Raw genomic sequence first — 12,679 nt, forward strand, 5'->3', positions numbered from 1 at the left:
TAACATGCATAAAATGACACAAAACAAAATTAAACCTAACAACGCCCTCAATATCCCGTCTAAATAATCGTAAAATAAAATAAAAATACAAAAATCATGCATTCCCCCTATCCGTATCTACAGCATCACAAATGTAAAATAAACACATGCCGTCAGGCAAAAGTTACGTTAAAGACAAATCCCTACACTAAGCTTCACTACTATTAAACATAATTCATATAACATGCCATCTAATTTAAAAACATGCGTCTTATCTTTGACAACTCCCTGGACATAGGTAGCGGCTCACATCCCTGCACTGGTACTAGGTTACTCCATTTTCACCACAGCTTTAACACATGGAAGAAATCTTCTTTCTTCTATGGGCGGTGCCTTCTTCTTGATGAAAGTTCCTGTACACTGCAACACAGAAGACTTTAAGTGAATGCCTCTTCACCGCTCTATTTGCACGTGCCGAAATAAACCCTTGTCAGCTATGAATTAAGCCAACATCATTCTGACAGAACGCGTAAAATTAATATCACATTTATATAGGGTTTTATACAGTTAGTTAGAGCGGCTCGCGGTTCGGTACGAAAGTTCTTCGCGACACGCGATCGACACAAAAATGCAATACAACTGAGCGTCTCTTCTTCACTCACCAGTCTGCGGCTGATATTACCGTCTATTACTTTGGAGTAAAACTTTGTGTCATAATGAAATTGGCAATTTAGCACTGCACCAGTTAATTGAGCAAACTTCACAACTAAAAGCACTGTTTCTCGGTCGAAATGACCGTACACTGTTCTATGTCTATCCACGTGACAACATTCGCACACAAGTACAGAACAACGTTCACACCACGTCGGCTCCCACCATCAGAGTGACCCTCCCAAAGCTTGGCACGCTTGAGAAGCTTGGCTAACGCCGTTGTAGATATGGGATTCCCGCATTTTTAAAGAATCAACCAATCAGCGTGCTCGTGATTTAGAATGACTTTTATATTAATTAAAATTAACATAAAACACACTCTGCTGATATAAAAATGACTCAGATTATTTCTATAGCGTATTCCTTATTATTTTTACACTTTCCGACCTGTGGAAATCCGTCAACTAACAGAACTGATTCCTCTATAGCGATGTCTCCTTCATGCAGATATCCATGTTGGTCAACCTGGGATCCGGACTCCACATTGGCCACACCCACGCGTTCTTATTGGCTGAATGTTCCTCTTGGCCAATGTCTTCCACACGTGCTAACTTCTGGTAACCCCGAGCCTTTCCCATGGACACACGGAAGCATGGCGCAAAATTCAGCGACTTTAGGTCTCCATGGACTTCCAGTCTCAACTATCCTGCTTTTACACTGCCTGACTGGAATTTATTTGAGTAAAATTATTTAATATGGCAAATATAAATCTGATTGTCTCTTATGAGCCGTCAGGATACGGCTCACTAGGTTTAGAAATCTTTTGGGCAATCTCTGCTTTCTCATTCTGAGAATATGTCCATAAAATTTCAAACGTGTTTTCCTAAATGTGTCTAAGATTTTCTTTGAGGGTTGGTGTAAATTATGAGATCTCCTTATCATCCGATTTCCTCCTGTACAGACTGGTCCAAACGTTTCCCTTAAGATTTTTCATTCTTGCTTTTCTTCATCATTAATCAATGATCTTTCCCCAGTCTTTCAGATGCCTCAGGCTTGATTACAGTGTTATGATATCTTAATTTTCCACTTCGAGATATAGATATTTTATTATGTCTGCTCCAAGTGAGTCTGTATGCTCTTTGCAGTTTATTCGTCTGCTTCACGATTGATTCCTGAAGTTCGGATGACTTCTTCTCAAGGTAGTTGAATGTAAACTCTTGGGATATTTCGCCATGTTGAGTTTTCGTTGGTTGTCCATTAGGTACCGAAAATATTCTTCCATGTATTGGAGTCCTTTTCTGGATGAAATTTCAAAGATAATTTTCAGTCGATGTAATCACCTCCTGTCTGTTATTGGACAACAGTGCTAAGTCACCAGCGAAGGCCAAACACTGTAAATTTATTTTAATTCCACGCAATCCACCAAGGGTATTCTTTTAACTTTTTTCGCAAGTCCTAATAAGTTTTCCTAAACGAGATTAAACAATAAAGGGGAAAACACATCTCCTTGTCGGACTCCTGTTTTTACATCAAATGGTTCAGACAATTCCCCTAAGAATTTAATCTTGGAGGTCTTACCTGTTAGTGTATGCGTATTTAATTCTCTTGTTCTCCTGTCCATTCGTAATCCTTCTAATACACAGAAGACTGTCAGTCCCTTTATAAAGTCATACGCCTTTTTAGCTTTTACGAACTTGAAGGATGGTCTTGAGGTTAAGAATATGTTCTTAACCTTTGAGTAGAATTTTTGGAAGAATTTTGTAGGTTAGTACAAATACCTACTCCCCACAGCAGGGGAAATAACCACTTAAGGTTAAAATCATCGACCCGGCCGAGAATCGAACCCGGATCCATCTGAACCGAAGGCGATTATGCTGGCATTTCAGCCAAGAAGATGGAAAAATTTACAGAAATAAAATAGGATAATGTTATATTTAACAATATATCATCAACAAGACGGTGATTATATTAAACAATCATAAATTATTTGCATTTGGGGATGTCACCCTCGTGGAGGATTCTAACAATTTCTTAAACACCCGCTTCCTCTTACTGATGGCGACTACTGTGTGCGAGTCTGTGATATCCGTAGTAGATAATGGTGTAAGATGCAGTGAAAAATGTGGCAAATGCAGAAGAGTAGTTAAAAATGGGATTCTGTGTCGTAAGTGTGATGAATGGTACCATTTTCGTTGTGCAAATATTGTAAATAGGACTGATATTGAAGAAAGTGAGTGGCTGTGTCCCGAATGTAAACAAACTGATAGTGAGGCAGAACAACAAGAAAGAGAGACATACGAAACTATAATTAAAATTTTAGGAGTGCTACAAGAAGACTTATGCGCTCTGAAACATGAAAATGAAAGCTTAAAGGACAGAATAAAGAAACTGGAAGATAAAGAAGACATTGGAGCAGAAAGATCGCCGTGGAAGGAAGTGACGCGTAGCCATTTTAGGCCTAATGTTAAACATATGGGAGAAACTACGTGCAACTTAAAACCGGGAAAAAACTCTTTGCAGTGCCAAAATAGATTTCAGTTATTGCAGCAAGTTCCAGAAGAAGACACACCAAGTTTTCCAAATAATTTTAAATCCAGTGGAGGTAACATACAGAAGAAGAGAACCAACCGAAAGTCAAGATCGCCAAAGATTCATCTGTACGCAGACAGTCAAGGGCGGGGTATGGCAGAAGGCATCAAGGATGAGCTGCAGAATCCAGAAACTGAGATTTTAGGACTAATAAAACCAGGTGCCAAAACTGAAGACGTCCTTTCAAGTTGTGATCCTGTGTTAGAGAAGGACAATTATGTGGTGATTGTGAGTGGTACAAATGACATTGCTGCAAATGAAGGTGAGGAACTAATTACGACCCTCAGAGGTAAGATTTGCAAACTGCCTGACTCAAAAGTAATTGTAGTTAATGTGCCACCCAGGCATGACCTTTTAGAGGACTCATGTGTGAACAAAGCTGTACATGATGTAAATATAAAAATCAAGAGATTATGTAAGAGTTTTAGAAATGTCTATGTAGTAGATACTTTAGGTCTTGGCAGGCAAATGTTCACTAGGTATGGGTTACATCTGAATGGTAATGGAAAAGCAAATCTCTGTAGACAAATTGCTACAATTATCAACAGAGATTTGCAAACTAATCTGTACTTAAGAAAACCCATACCACTAAACTGGCACATACAGGGAAACTTGCCAGAAAACCCAGACCCTTAAATCTATGTACAAGGATCTGGGTTCCAAGGACGTTCTCAACTCATGAGTCAAATGTTACCCAATTGCAACAGTCAAGTTTTAGGGAGGAAGGAGGTCTGAGATTGCTCTTGGTAAACTGTTAGAGTGTAGTAAATAAACAATGAAAAATCGGTACATTGATGGAATCTTATGAGACTGATGTGGTGATAGGAGTGGAATCGTGCTTGAGAGAAGGGGTGGGTAATAGAGAAGTATTTCCAGAAGGGTACACAGTCTATCGTAGATACCGAGGAGATAAAAAAGGAGGGGGGGTGTTTATTCTGGTGAAGGAAACTTATTGTTCACATGAATGGTTTACCGATGAAAGGGATGAAATATTAGGGATAAAATTAGTTTGTTATAATATGAAGGAGGTGGGAATCATAGGAACATACAGGCCTGGAAGAGAGGAAAGAGACATGGAAATATTTGAGAAAATAATAGATTATACTCATAAAAACAATAGTAATGATATGGTAATAATTGGGTGAGATCTAAACTTGCCTGAAGTTGAATGGAATGGAGCTGCAAGTGAAGCCCATGAACAGAAACTGGCAAATAAGTTAATTTGGGAGGGAGGATTTACACAAGTAGTACCAGAACCGACTCGTCTCAATAACTCACTAGATGTATTCTTGGTTAAACCATGGGAAATTGTTGATAAAACTGAGGTAATTGAAGGAATAGGTGACCATAAGACTGTAATAATGGATGTAGGACTTGTACCAAAAATGCTTTATAAGAGGGTCACACAAGACAAGAAATTGTACAGAAAAACTAAAGTTGTTGAATTTGGGACTTACCTTAAATCACAATTCAGTTGTTGGATAAGTGAAGGGAGTAATGTGGATACACTTTGGGCTAAATTTAAAGGAATCATTTGGGAAGGAGAGAAGAGATTTGTACCTGTTAAGAAGGGTAAAATGACCTCAGACCCTGTTTATTATACAAGGGAAATAAGAAAATTAAAAAGAAAATGTAGAATAGTAAACATGAAAATCAAAGAGGGTAGGGAGAATAGAGAAAGTAGAAAACAGCTAATGAGGGAACTGAATAGAGTGAAAAAGGAAGCAAAAGAGAATTATATGAATGGCATTCTTCAAGAGGGTAATGACCACAAAGGGAAATGGAAAAAGCTGTATTCATATATTAGGAATCAAAAAGGAAAAGGAATGCAAATCCCTACAATGGTGGGAGAAGGGGGTGAACACTATTTAACAGATACTGAGAAAGCAAACCTCTTTAGTAGGGAATTCAGAGATTCAGTAGAAGATTGTCAGGACTTGGAAACCATAACAGAAGATAGGGAGAGACACACAGGGAAACAAGAAGCTTCTCATTCACAAATGAAGATATTTTCAGAGAAATCCAACTGCTTCAGCAAGGAAAAGCAGCAGGAAGTGATCAAATTACTGGGGAGGTATTAAAGACAATGGGGTGGTATATAGTGCCTTATTTAAAATTTCTCTTCGACTATGTCATAAATAATAGTGTAATACCAAAGGAATGGAAGGAATCTATAATAATACCAATTTATAAAGGAAAGGGTGATAAAAGGAAACCAGAGAACTACAGACCAATCAGCCTGACGAGTATAGTTTGTAAAATACTGGAGAGTTTAATATCAAAGTACATCAGAGGGACATGTGATGATAAAAATTGGTTCAAGAGGAGCCAGTATGGATTTAGAAAGAAATTTTCTTGCGAGGCACAACTGGTGGGATTTCAGCAGGACATATCAGATCAGCTGGATTCAGGAGGCCAGTTAGATTGCCTAGCCATAGATCTTTCCAAAGCCTTTGATCGATTGGAACATGGAATATTATTAAAGAAATTGGAGGGAATAGGATTGGACGTAAGGGTTATACGTTGGATAAGAACATTTCTAAATACAAGGGTTCAGAAAGTCAAAGTAGGAAATAATGTATCACAGGAAGAGAAAGTTTGGAAGGGAATTGCACAGGGTAGTATAATCGGTCCGTTCCTTTTCTTAATATACGCAAATGATTTAGGGAACAATGTAACATCGGAAATAAGATTGTATGCAGATGACGTAATTGTTTATAGGCAAATAAATAACATTGAGGATTGTTCAGAATTACAAAGGGACCTTGAGAGTATCCAAGAATGGGTTGAAGAAAATAATATGAAGATTAATGGAGGCAAATCAACTGTTACAACATTTACAAACAGGAGCTTTAATACTGAATTTGAATATACTTTGGATGAGGTAGTTATCCCAAAAGATGGCAAGTGCAAATACTTAGGTGTGAGATTTGAAAGTAATTTGCACTGGAAGGGTCATGTTGATGACATTGTTGGGAAAGCATACAGATCGTTACATGTCATAATGAGGCTACTTAAAGGATGCAACAAAGAATTAATAGAAAAAAGTTACTTAAGTATGGTTCGTCCATTATTTAATATGCAAACAGTGTTTGGGATCCTCACCAAGAATACCTAATAAAAGAACTAGATGGTGTGCAGAGGAAAGCAGCAAGGTTTGTAACAGGGGATTTCAGGAGAAAGAGTAGTGTATCAGAAATGTTAAAGGAACTTGGTTGGGAAACTTTAAGTAAGAGAAGGGAGAAAACTAGACTTATAGGATTATATAGAGCCTATACAGGAGAAGAAGCATGGAGAGATATCCGTGAGAGGCTTCAGTTGGAAAATAATTATATTGGTAGAACTGACCACAAGTACAAAATTAGAAGGAATTTTAGCAGAAGCGATTGGGGTAAATTTTCATTCATTGGGAAGGGTGTGAAAGAGTGGAACAGTTTACCAGGGGTAGTGTTTGATCCTTTTCCAAAATCTGTACAGATATTCAAGCAGAGAATAAACAACAACAGAGAAAATAAATTAAATGTTAGAGGGCATTCGACCAGTGCAGGATATTGTAAAAAAATGTGTGTGATTAAATTAATTCCATCCCCTGGTCTATGGAGTTTGGACAGCCCAAGTAGGGGACTGCCTCTAGGGGTGAAGTACAGTGGGGACTTCGAGGGCCCTGGGACCGCTACGGTAGCTGTGAAGGCCCTTCAGGAACTCTGAAAAGTGTTGGCAAAAGGGGCTCTGGTTAAGATGCAGCGAGTAGATGCTACTTATGTTCCGAAATGGGTAAAATATAAATATGTAAATAAATTCAATGTTAATTTTGATCTTATAGCAGTTGTATATTATTATTAGAAGTAATTTCACATACTGTATATGAGTTGAGTATGTTTGTAAGATATTATAAGTAGAATTTTGTAAACAATATAAATTTATTAAGGATGATGTGTGTGTTTAATAGAACAAATTATTAGCGTAAATTGTATAATATTGTATTCTAGGAAAATTTTCTTCGTCTCATGATAATTTAAAATTTAGTGCTTCACAATAATGTATTTTAGTGTACCATTTGCCACCGAGGTAGACACCTCATTTACAAATAAAGAGATTTTGATTTTGATTTGATTTGAACGTTTTCAAGGAACTTGCAAATTTATCGAACCCTCGATAAACTATTCCAGTCCTTCCTATAAGTTAATACTTGCCCAAATTCTTCCTCTCTTAAATTCCAAGTTTATCTTCATACTGTTACGTGCCAGGAGGTAGTGACTCACACGACCTGGGATTTCCAAGCCGGCTTCAGGGGTGGGGCCGACGTTTCCGTGTATTGTTGTCGTCGGCCGGCTTTCCTGTTAGTTTCTTGGAGATTCAATGGGAATATGCCGCCTCTAGTCACCTAGCGAAAATTCTGGGTGAAATCATCCGAGCTATAAAAATGGAGGCTAGCCGCGCACAGTTAGTGACTACTGGACTCGGAGTGACAGTTGGGCTCCGAGGTGAACTCGGTGTGAGCCTCGGTGTGTTGGGGTTTGTGGCTGGGCTAAGGCCGACAGACGTGTTGGCTGCCGGTAATGTCCGAGCGAGGTCTGAAACAGGAGCTGTTGTTGTGGTGTCGGAGAGACCAGTGAGTGGTTGGAGACGAAGGAACAGAAGACTGTACTGTGTGTTCGTGTATTTCTGTGAACTGAGGCTTACCTAGGGAAGCCGCTATCGTGAGTGTGTAGGTAAATGGACCTGTGCTAATATTCGCTGTTGTGAGTATCGTCCAGCTGCTGAATACGGTTGAGCTGTGACTGTGAATTACTGTGCTATCTGTGGAGTCGAACCAACCTACAGTCATCTTGTGTTGTGTATCCAGTGACACAGCGGTCTACTGGACTACGGGAAGTGAAAGGTAGGATTAGCAGTCCCCGGGCAACAACGGGCCGGACCACCTGCGGGGCCATAAAGAAGAGGGACTTGTGAATAGACATGTAGTGTGGCAATTCATAACTGGTTAGAATTGCGTGTGTGTGTGCATTTATTAGGTCACATTAAGTTAAATTAGAGTAATGAAACAGAGGGAGTTTTATTAGTAACATAACTTTATAAGCTCCACTGACAGCTCGGAGCATACCACTTAGTCGAGAAGCTCGTCTCCCTACTCCCAATTCTTCCCAGTCATATGTTTGCAACATTTTAGTAGCAATACTCTTTTGCCCGAAATCAAGCAGAATAAACTGTGTTGCTTTCCTTTGGATCTTTTTCAGTTCTCATATCAAATAGTCCTTGTGAGGACCGTACTCTTACTGAGCTCTTACCAGAGACTTACATTTTACTACAGCCCATAAATAAATATGCTAATTTTAAAACCCGTAAGTCAAGAATTGTAAATTTGTGGGTAAATAAGAAAACTGAGTAATTACGTAGAGAATTTTAAATGCTTTTATTCCTTCTTGTACCGGTTGGTACACCTATACGCCGCGCATTTGAATTTTCCGCCTTAAAGTGCTCCTCTACAGCTGAAACTCTGAACTTTAAAACTGGATCAACTCATAAGTTTCTCAGAAGATGTCACTACGGTAAATTTTGTGTTTACGAAGTTGTCAGTATTGTGTGGAGTTCAACTTGTTTTGTTTTCTATTGATCAAGAAGTGTGGACATTCTCTGATAGATGATGTCTCTACAAACAACTATGACCATGCACCCTGGTGCGAAGTGGAAGAACTTTATCTGAAGAAATTTTGTATTCATAAGTTTGTTTTTACTAAATTTCGTTCTTTCATTTGTGGGTTGGCAATATAAATCTTTTCTTTCCGCCAGTTTTTCAGTTAGCCAATCAAATTTTTCTGTAATTAATTCTTGACCAATCGTGTCTTTGTTCTTCAATTTTGATGTGTAACGTTTAGCCAGCCAATAACCGACTGTGGGTGTGTCTTAATTATTCATGAAAGGTCTCGAATCTTCCCCGAGAGTATAAAACTGCTGATTTTCCTGCCTCTCGGCCACTTCAACAACATCTAGCATAGTGTATGGAAGTATAGCAGGGGGCGGGTAGCGCCTCTTCCTTCGGGCAGCAGCTCTTCAACAAAGGTAATGGCCTTTTAACATCTTCATTTTCGGCTTATGTAAAATTTTCTTATTACTTTAACTGTAAATCGGGGATAGAGACTGCTTTACCCTCTCGAGCTCCCCTTCATTTTTGATTTGAGGTGACTACGTTTTCATAACCGATTTTCTACTCTTAATATATTAAAGTTTTCTTATACGAGTCACCTCCCTAGCTTGGGAATAGCCCCTGTGTGATCGGCCTAGTGCCCCTTAGGTTTTAAAAAGTGTATTTAGGAGTGCTAATCCACGCCTCCTTTCCTTTTGCATGTAGGGCCATTTAAATTAAACTATTATTTTTCTTTTAAGGCCCTGTATGCTGGGTACTAGATACCCCTGTTTAATTCTTGTAAGTAGTGCCTCGATGGCAAGTGATTGTACAGCATAGTATTGCCATTAATAGGCTTGAAAGATTGAGAGCGAGTCAGCTCTTTTTGGTGTTTTGAAAGGTGCCTCTAGAAGGCTTGACATTACTAAGTGGGAGCAAGTGCCCCATGTAATTTGGGGTTTTCTGCCCTTTGGTAATTTGTGGTTGTGAGCTGAGAGGTCTGGAATTATAAACTTGGGGCTCGAAGCCCAGATCTTGTAATGATCCCCTAAAACTTGTGACTTCGTTGTACCTGATTTTGGCTTGTTGATTTGGTACTTGTTGAATTTTGAAAGTCTATATGAAAATTTGTTAAGTTCTGAAAATATAACCTCTATGAAAATTTTAATTCATCTTTCGGACTTGTAGTTAGACCCATTCCAGCCCGCACCTTCTTTCACCTCTGCCTTCCACGGATAACTGCGTAACACTTCTAAAATGTAAATCTTGACTCAGCATGCCAGGGAGATATGTCATTTGCTTGTAAGAATTGGTTATATGTTCGTGACTCCCGGGATTTCAAAAACTGATGAAGAATTTCGTACATAGCATGGCATAATTATGTTTCTTAAAATAATATATTGAATTAAAATAGTCATCTAAAAATAATTTTCAGGTCAATTAGTAAAACATCGTTAGAAAATTAAGAGAATTGTATTTTTATGAATATGCACACCGTATAAATTATTTTGAAATGAACAATCCCTCTGTCGGCGATATCTCAGTCATACGGCTTTTTCCAGAATCTTGCAATTTCCGCTTCATTTCGTACGTATCGTCCCAAGTTTTGCAAATCCTCCATTTTCTGTATATTAATTGGAAGATTATTTTTGCACGCTCCTTTCTCTGGCATCACTATGGCACTGGGAGTACTGTTAAGAAACCTCAGGTTTTAGCTTATAAGACCATCAACGTATTGGGTACTAGTCCCTAGAATACAGGAAATAGTTATACTCTGACACTTGAAACTTCACTGTCATACCCCGAGGCACTCCCTTCCTATGAGATTCAATGGACAGAACAGATTTTCTGAACAGTAGGGATCTGCAGGTGTTAGTTACGTCGTGCAAATGAACGATTTAGATAATTTCGAATCCATACCCAAAGTTCCCAGGGTCCTGACAGCAATTATATTCATCAAGCATGCGTGATTACTGCGTAGACTGATGCTTGTACCTTGCAGCTTTCTTTTCCTCACATAACATGACAGTTACGAAATGAGAGTCTTAAGGGGTTTTAAAATAACCTCTTTAAACACTCCCTTTAACATGTGAAGACATATGTAACCTTTCTTAACACCCTATGAAGAATTGTTTAGTATTTTCTATGTAATCTGACTTATTCATAAGAACAGTGGAGTTGCCTTTATCATCTTCTCTTATGATAAGATCATTGTCAGTGATCTTCTTAAAGTCTAATATTTGTCTTTGTGTTGCGAGTTTAGTTTGGGATATATTATTACTACTTTCACTTATTATTGGGATGCAAGGGTTTCTGTAAGATATAGAGCTAAAGTTATTATGCAGTTTATTATTAGCTTCAAATCTCATTTCTTCTTTTTTATTTACCGGCAATTTGCTAATGGATAACTCGGCTTCCCCCGTACTGGTGATCACGTCATTGAGAAGGTTGGAGGAAGGCCAGTTGTGTTTCGGTCCCTTGCTCAATATGGATGTCTCAATATCATTTAATGACAATTTAGAGAGATTGATAACAGGAGAGTGAAACTGAGCAAATCTGTCGGAGGGAGTGTGTGTTCTTTTGGTTGCAATGTTAGTGGATTTAGTCTTTTAAGTATTTTAACTTTTCTCTAGAATCTGATGGTTTTTGATAACATGGATTGTATTCTATAATCGACATAAGACTGAAAAATATTTCAATGAGCATAAGAAAGAAGGTTATTATCTTCAGATGAGTCTCATATAATCTGTTATTAATATAATTATTCTTTTTATAAAACCAACTCAAACCGCTAATACAGTCCATCAACATTCCATACACCCACACGCTCATAAATGTGCAGCATAACATAGTATTGTCCACCGTGCTTTTAGTATCCGACTGTCTAAATGGAACATAAAAAGGAATTAAACACCATTCGCAGTATATAATACCTACAAGAGCTCATTTAAGGAGAAAATCATTAATGAACATAAACACCAACATCAACCAGCTTAACAAAATAAAAATCTCACAACAATACTAAGCTACTTTTACGTTTTATAATAAACAAGTCTACCAAATAACAAACATATATAAAAAGGAAGAAGTCAAAATAGCCTTCAAAACTTGTAACAAAAACACACATATTTTACACAATACCAATTATATTAATCATAGCAATAAGTTAATCAAGTCTGGTATTTATAGACTCAATTGTAAAAAGAGTAACGCATCTTTTGTCGGTCAAAGAGGGAGGAGCTTACGTACAAGATACTTAGAGCATGTTAAGGTCGCGAAATACAACACTATACTCGGAGTCAAGCCGCTTGCATTACCCGCCAGGTTCGGGAGGAGAGCAAGTGCCCACACGCTCGGTTCTTACCGTCAAAGGGACCGCTTAGGACTTGAATTGACGCCGACAACCAAGACATAGAAATTCTGAAAGTTGGGCCCCCTGCTCGATATCACGGAGGAGTGTTGTACAGTCTGGAACAATCCTAACTTCAATCTAAATGTAATTTCAGAGAAATAAAACATTTTATTTGACTTTCTAATTCCTATTAATTATGTCTCAGATAAAAATACTTTTTTCTTTAATAATCTCTTTAAAATACCCTCCCAGCAGCAATATTTCTTTCCACATCCTGTCCCACCTTACACACTCCTTCACCTCTCCTTCCCTTCCTACTCCTTTCTTTAAATTGCCTGCTTCTTTCAGATTGTTCTACAACACTGGCTATCATTTCCAGGTTTACCACTTCGCCAGCATGAACTATCATATCATGACAAGGAGATGATAACAATAAATTTTGTTATTACATGTAATTTTATGATATAATTATTTCTCTAACATTA

The sequence above is a fragment of the Anabrus simplex genome, chromosome 1 (assembly GCF_040414725.1).
Source record: "Anabrus simplex isolate iqAnaSimp1 chromosome 1, ASM4041472v1, whole genome shotgun sequence".
NCBI lineage: Eukaryota > Metazoa > Arthropoda > Insecta > Orthoptera > Tettigoniidae > Anabrus > Anabrus simplex.